General features: G+C 41.3%; 1 protein-coding gene across 3 annotated transcripts in view; it reads left to right on the top strand.

Annotated features, from left to right (window-relative positions):
* Window positions 1–424: 424 nt before the first annotated feature.
* The window catches only part of HMG20A (high mobility group 20A), a 77,706-nt gene continuing 70,904 nt past the window's right edge, over window positions 425–7,226 (top strand). For 2 of the 3 annotated variants that reach the window (XR_005723967.1, XM_040257291.1), the window contains exon 1: window positions 431–738. The gene's annotated coding sequence lies outside the window, so the exon portion shown is untranslated. Of the gene's footprint in view, window positions 739–7,226 lie in introns of all 3 variants that reach the window. The other variant, XM_040257290.1, reaches the window with a different exon arrangement.

Here is a 7,226-nt window from a genome sequence, read left to right as displayed (position 1 = left end):
CGCCGCCGCGCTCCTGGAGCGGACACGCGCGCGCGCGCACAAGGGCCCTCTCCTCAGGCCCGCGGGAGGAGTCACCGTGAGGCCCCACCTCTCGCGTTCCTACCTCCCAGGAGAGACCTAGAGCACGTCTGATTGGCCGAGGGGGCGTGGCCAAAGGAAGAGGGAGGGACAACCAGGACCTTCGGCGGCGTGAAGGGAAATTTCAGTTCAATTACGTTTAAGCGGAAAAGGGGAACGAAGTACTGGCTCATTTGGTGCCTCAGCCCCCTAGGTCAGCCTACCGTCGAATACAGAATATGTATCTTCAAGGACTCCAGCACACAGTAATCACCAATTTAAGCCCAATAGTTCTGCAGGCCTTAATTTTAAAAAACTACATCTCCCAGAAACCTACGCGAAAATAAGTCTCACCTTACGTAATCACGTAGTCCTTCGCCGCCTTTGAACAAAATAATCCCTTCATTTTTCTGAAGGTATGGGGAATAATATTTCATTTTTCTCCTCACTGGAAAAATTTTAAATGCAGCGATTAAAGAAGTTACCTATGGAAGGCAGTTAAGAAATTAGGTAAAGGGAAAGAAAAGACATCAATATAAAGTACTGCGGAGGAATTTTTGTCAAGCTGTGAGACGACGGAGTGAGAAGAGTGAAGGCGGTTGAGAGGGGCTCAGGGAATTGTCCTGTGTGCCAGGGACTTTCTTTAGGCCTCGGGCCCCTGTCTACCCCTATCGTCAGCAGGTCAGTAAGCGAAGCGAGCCTGGGGGTGGCCACAGTGGAGGTACCCTTCACCCCTTGAAGATCACCCCTCTTTTGCTGTTACTGGTTTGCCTCAGTTTGAGGCCGGCTGAATGGGGGCGCCTCACTTCCGGTTGGGGGAGGGGAGGAAGGCCATCCTGGGGGAGGGGGGAACATAACTCACTTCCTGTGGGGGTAGGGTGATAGGTTCGGGTGTCCAACCCATTTCCCGTGCCGGCGGGAGCTTGAAAAGGTGATGCTTGGTGCCATAAGCATAGACGGTATCCTAAAGCTTTGGGATTGTGTCTTAAGTGAAAAAATTAGGTTATTCCACGAAGTTGTGCTGATCACCAGCCTCCAGTCAGAATTTATGTGAATTTTGATTCCATGGGTAAGGTGAAAATTTTCTCCGCAGTAGAATTTTCTTAATGCATTTGTCATAGAATTCGAAACCTCTTGTTAAAATTTTCTACCCATCTATGCAAGATGACATACTTTCTGGTGTGACTCATGAATTGCCCACCCTGCTCCTCGACTCAAGTCCAACCGTGACTTAGAGTGGTACAGCGGTATTCTTTGCCTTGACGTGCCACAGGAACTCTATAGCAATTCTTAAAGAGCTTGTTTATTACAGGACTCGATATTTTACATAAACTATGAAACATTTTCACCTTACGAGAGTGAAAATATACCCAGTTAACAGGTGTTACTTTAACTGACGTGACTGCTGTCTTAAATCCGTAGACCTCTTGCTTTTAGGGTACAGGTTCTACCCTGTGCCTGAAAACAACTTCCTCAGCTTTAAAAATCGATTTAATTAAATTACAAAGGGGGGAAATGTACTACAGTGCGACTTTCACAGATGTTACATGTAAGTTACATATAAGAATGTTTAAAGCTGAGGAAGTTGTTTTCAGGCAGAGGACAGAACCTGTAAGAGACTTGGGTCCCATCCCTGAGTCAGGAAGATCCCCTGGAGTAGGAAATGGCAAACCACTCCAGTATTCTTGCCTGGGAAATCCCATGAACAGAAAAGCCTGGGCAGGCCAGAGTCCATGGGGTCGCATAGAGTCCAACACACCTGAGCGATTTAGCACGCACATGCATGCAAACGTCCCAGCACCGATTTTAAAATGGTGTCTACACTTTGTGGTTTTAAGGCATGGTGCAGGGATCCTGAAATTCAGCTCAGATTTTAAGTAGGGGGAAAATTTGGCTCATAAAGGACAAAAAGTATGTACCAGAACGTTCTATTTTTCTATATTCTCAGTGTTTTGTAAGAAACTACTTGTAAAGTAATAAACACTTAACAGTTTGATTTCTTGGCTTGTTTTTCAATTGCCATAATACTTAGTAGGTGGTGAGGGTACTGAAAGGATCAATCTGTTCGGTGATTATAAAATCTCAACAGCTTTAGTAATTTTAGAATATCTATCAAGTGAACTGTAATGTCTTTCAAGAATATTTAAAAGAATAAGGCTTTTGTAATTTTTTTCCTTTAGGGTTCTCACCTAATCTACCCTCAGAATTTGCAATTGTTTTAATTCTAGTTCTTTTCAAAAGCTACTTTGTTTAGAGTTTATTAGAAAATCTGATTTACACTAAAATGTTTAAACATCTGTAAAACTTAAATGTCACAATAAGGAAAAAGATATGTTTTGACCTTTTATAGACATAAAGACAAAAAAGCTAAGACCCAAAAATCAGTGAGTTACCTTCTCAAGGACTACAGAATTTCTGCAAAAGCTGAAAAGACAGGACACATTTATGTCTGTGTTACTATTAACAAAAGGAACATATAGACTGCCTCAAGCAAGTATTAATTGATTAGAAAAATCTGTTCATTATCTTCTGTTAGTGTACTATAGAAGAAAATATTATATGAGGCTCCTGACAAACTGTTAAACTACAGCATTAAGAACTATTGAAGTGAGTAAAGCTTGTGGAATTAGAAGAAATAGAGAAAAAGTAAGTTAAATTATTGATTGAAATACAGTAGTAGTGCCTTTAGGAAACTATCTTTGAAAAGCAAAGGAGTTTTTTAAATTGGTCTTTATACCATTCCATGGAAGAAATGCAGTATAATAGAAATAAGAAAAATTGTTGCAGCTGAGAGACTTGAGCAACTTGAAGAATTGTCTGTTCAGAAGAAAGCAATTTATAAAGCACATAGCTGAAAGAAGATGTTTTGTGATAAGTGGCAGTTATTCATTGGTTCCATCGAAGAAGAAATATTAGAAAACCTTGTGGAAAATAGAGGGAAGTTCATGGAACCTGCTTTTATTCTCTTTAAAAGTGTTTTTGTAGAGTAGATTGCTGTCTTCCAAAGGCTTTTTTTTTCTTCTTACAGCTCTTTGTTGCAGTTTTCTTTGCATGTTCTAATAGAGACATATTATCAAAATTAGAAAAATAAAGAATTTTGTAAGTGGACTCTGTTGCTTCTTTAAGTAAATGAATTTCATTCCATTACTTGCCATCAAGAAAAAAGAGATTGTCCATTTTTTCATAATATTTAGATTAGATAACCATTTTCTTTTTCAAAAAGCAGTCATTAGATATACTGCTCATAGCAGTCTGAAATAAAACAGTAAGTCAAAATTCTGGATTCTGTCTCACTGAAGTTCGATTATCCAGGAAGTGCTAGATGCTATCTCTAATGCAAAAGGATCTTTTCATCCTTTTGTCTACCTTTCTGTGTACAATCATGGTCTTGTTTTACAACTGTTGCTTTTTTGTATATTTGTTGTTTTGATAGTTGCTTATTTTTGCCATTGAGTTAAAAGGGAATATGCTAACAACATGAATGGTTCTTAAACCTGCTGGTCGCTGTCATCTCAGGGCCATCAAGAGTATCAAATGAGAATACCCCTTACATGACCTTTCATTATTTCAAGAAAAGTTTATTGAGTGCTTACTATGAAATAGTCTCTGTTTTAGGATCTTGAAATACATCATTGAATACAGACAAATATCCAGATTCTCTTGGAGTATCAGTTCAGTTCAGTCGCTCAGTCGTGTCTGACTCTTTGCGACCCCATGAACCACAGCACACCAGGCCTCCCTGTCCATCACCAACTCCCGGAGTCCACCCAAACCCATGTCCATTGAGTCGATGATGCCATCCAACCATCTTATCCTCTCTCATCCCTTCTCCTGCCCTCACTTTCCCAGCATCAGGGTCTTTTCCAGTGAGTTAGCTCTTCGCATCAGGTGGCCAAAGGATTGGAGATTCAGCTTCAACATCAGTCCTTCCAATGAACACCCAGGACTGATCTCCTTTAGGATGGATAGGTTGGATCTCCTTGCAATCCAAGGGACTCTCAAGAGTCTTCTCCAACACCACAGTTCAAAAGCATCAATTCTCTGGCACTCAGCTTTCTTTATAGTCCAACTCTCACATCCATACATGACTACTGGAAAAACCATAGCCTTGACTAGACGGACCTTTGTTGACAAAGTAATGTCTCTGGTTTTTAATGTGTTGTCTAGATTGGTCATAACTTTCCTTCCAAGGAATAAGTGTCTAATTTCATGGGTGCAATCACCATCTGCAGTGATTTTATTTATTTTTTTTTTTTTATTTTTTTTTTTTTTTGCAGTGATTTTAGAGCCCAAAAAAATAAAGTCTGACACTTGTTTCCACTGTTTCCCCATCTATTTCCCATGAAGTGATGGGACCAGATGCCATGATCTTAGTTTTCTGAATGTTGAGCTTTAAGCCAACTTTTTCACTCTCCTCTTTCTCACTTCCTTCTCAGTTCCTCTTCACTTTCTGCCATAAGGGTGGTGTCATCTGCATATCTGAGGTTATTGATATTTCTCCTGGCAATCTTGATTCCATCTTGTGCTTCTTCCAGCCCAGCGTTTCCCATGATGTTCTCTGCATAGAAGTTAAATAAGCAGGGTGACAATATACAGCCTTGATGTACTCCTTTTCCTATTTGGAACCAGTCTGTTGTTCCATGTCCACGTCTAACTGTTGCTTCCTGACCTGCATACAGGTTTCTCAAGAAGCAGGTATACTCCAAATCAAAACCAGAATTTTGCTCCTTGATATTCCTAAATAAGCTCTGTAGTGTGATCATTGTTCAAACTGAATCAAGAAACGCTGTAAACTTGATCTCTTTCGGTCTTCATCTCTAAGCATTCTAAACCCAGTTTTTAATATTTCAGTCGAATTTTTCTCCAGACCATTAAAGTCCCTGTGTTAAATATTCGGCCCTTTTCATCGATGCATGCATCACAGCCCTAACATTCTAACCTTTGTGTGGTGCAAACAAAAGTGAACAGTGGGGAAAGTAGGGGATCAGACAGGTCTGGGTTCAAAAGTAATGTTTACATTTTACTAGCTGAGCTTCTTACTGGCTTGGTAACCTTGAACAATTTATTTAAGCTCTCTGAGCCTCACTTGCCATAAACCTAAATAGGGTTATTTTATGTAAATCACCTGGCAGGATGCCTGTTGTTAGCTTAAAAAAACAGTGAATGTGTTTGTCGCTTCGTCATGTCTAACTCTTTGTCACCCCATGGACTGTAGCCCACCAGGCTTCTCTGTCCATGGAATTCTCCAAGCAAAAATACTGGAGTGTGTAGCCATTCCCTTCTCCAGAGAATCTTCCTGACCCAGGGATTGAACCCAGGTCTTCTGCATTGCAGAGTCTTTATGTCTGAGTCACCAGACATGGGAAGCCCATTAGGAGCTTAATGAATGCTATTATTTTGGTTTGCTTCATTATTCTAGCTATTGGGATATGCCTGCATGAGTATTGTAAGCCTTACATATTCCCAGAAGTATGGGGATGCGGTGCTAGGATTATTCAAATTCAGCCTTTCCCAATCTAAGTAATCTAAGCATGCCCACTTAGCTGTCAAGATTTTACTTTTTGTTCTTTGCAGAAGAAATCACTAATTTCCATGATTATTTTAGATAATAAACATAGAAGGAGTTTCTAGCAAAGGTTAAAGAATCACTAAAGTAATTTGAATTGTTAAAGGAAGACTTTTTGAATAAGTCTTCTAAACCTATTTAAATATTAAGCATAACATTCAAGAGTCTTCTCTTGTTACCCATCTACACATTCCCCAACTAAATTGGTCTCTGGGGGGAAAATAAAATCTATCTTGTACCCACCCTTTTCTATCTTGGTTCATGCTTTTGTTCATTCTCTGTGTGAAACCTTTGTCTTTTCCTAGGAATATCCTTATGTATCTATCAGAATGCCACTTTCTTTGGCCCTTTCTCAAATACCACCTTCAGCTTCAAAAATTATTTTCTGATGTCTGTCCTGTAGTACTTCTATTTTCCCAACCATATGTGCTGTGTCTGTTGATCCTCCAGAGCATTTTGTACTTTTCTTGTGGCATTTAAAATCCAGTACGACTGATGTTGTTGTTGTGTGTTTCTGTTGTTGTTATTGTTGTCAGGTGAGTATACTCCTCAGTTCTGTCTCATCACAACAAAGATTTAGAGTGACGGACATTAAAGCCCTCGGCATGTCACAGCTCTTAGGTCTTGGACAGACCAGACTGTGTTATAGCTCTTAGACAAATCAGTGTTACAGCTCCGTGTTACAGCTCTATTTTATTTAGATAATAACAGGAAAATCCATCCTTGAGGTGTGAGGGCATGTTGACACCAAAGTTGCAAAGAGAAGAGCGCCCCAGCACGCCAGAGAGAGAGTGAGAAAGAGCGCACGCACGCAGGAGAGAGAGAGAGAACGAGCGTATGCACGCGGCGGGGTGGGGGTGGGGAGGCGGTAGAGAGAAAGACCCCCAGCCCTTTGGCTCCTCTTTTTATGTTTTCTCTCCCCCGGGGCCTGCCCTTTGTAAATTGGGCTGGCCAGGAGTGTTGTTTGTTCTACCTGAGGTCCTCACTCTGGTCCTCGGACCTTCCTTTGTTCTATTTTCGTGGGCTTTTCCCTTCCCAGTCTTTTAGCCACCACCATTCTGGACTCCTGTTTCCTATTCTAACTACCTAACATTACCCCCTCAAGAGATGGGAGGCCCAATTCTTTGGGAGTAGGGGTGTCGAGGTCTTTCTGGCTACTTCCTACTGAGCTGGGACGGCGAGGGGTATTGGTCCTGCCCCTCTTGCTGGTCACAAGCCTCAGAGTCCTTACAGCGGTGTCCATCTAAGGGTGAGTGATATTTTCTGTGGTCGGCTGTAGTTTTATCTTTGTTGAACCGGCACTGCATGTTGCAGCTTGTTGACTGGGGCAGAGACAAAACAGGTTAGCGGCATCAGTATGGCATAACAAGGACTAGTAGAGGCAGTAGCCAATTCCAAATTCACATCATGAGGATGGCTTAAGTCCCTCCTTGTGTAGGGATCAGAAGATCTATCTCCTGTCTGTTTTGGAGTACTATCCCTGCCAAGCTGTATTGGCTCTTTAGAGCTATCCTGAGAAATCTTATCCCCAGAAACCAGATTTTGGGGGTGTTCATTAGAATGGCACTCATTGGTAGTCCTGAATAGGTATCTGAGCTCTCCC

The sequence above is a fragment of the Oryx dammah genome, unplaced genomic scaffold (assembly GCF_014754425.2).
Source record: "Oryx dammah isolate SB20612 unplaced genomic scaffold, SCBI_Odam_1.1 HiC_scaffold_16, whole genome shotgun sequence".
Classification (NCBI taxonomy): domain Eukaryota; kingdom Metazoa; phylum Chordata; class Mammalia; order Artiodactyla; family Bovidae; genus Oryx; species Oryx dammah.
Note: the sequence above shows the minus strand (reverse complement) of the source record. Positions and strands in the feature narration are given on the sequence as shown.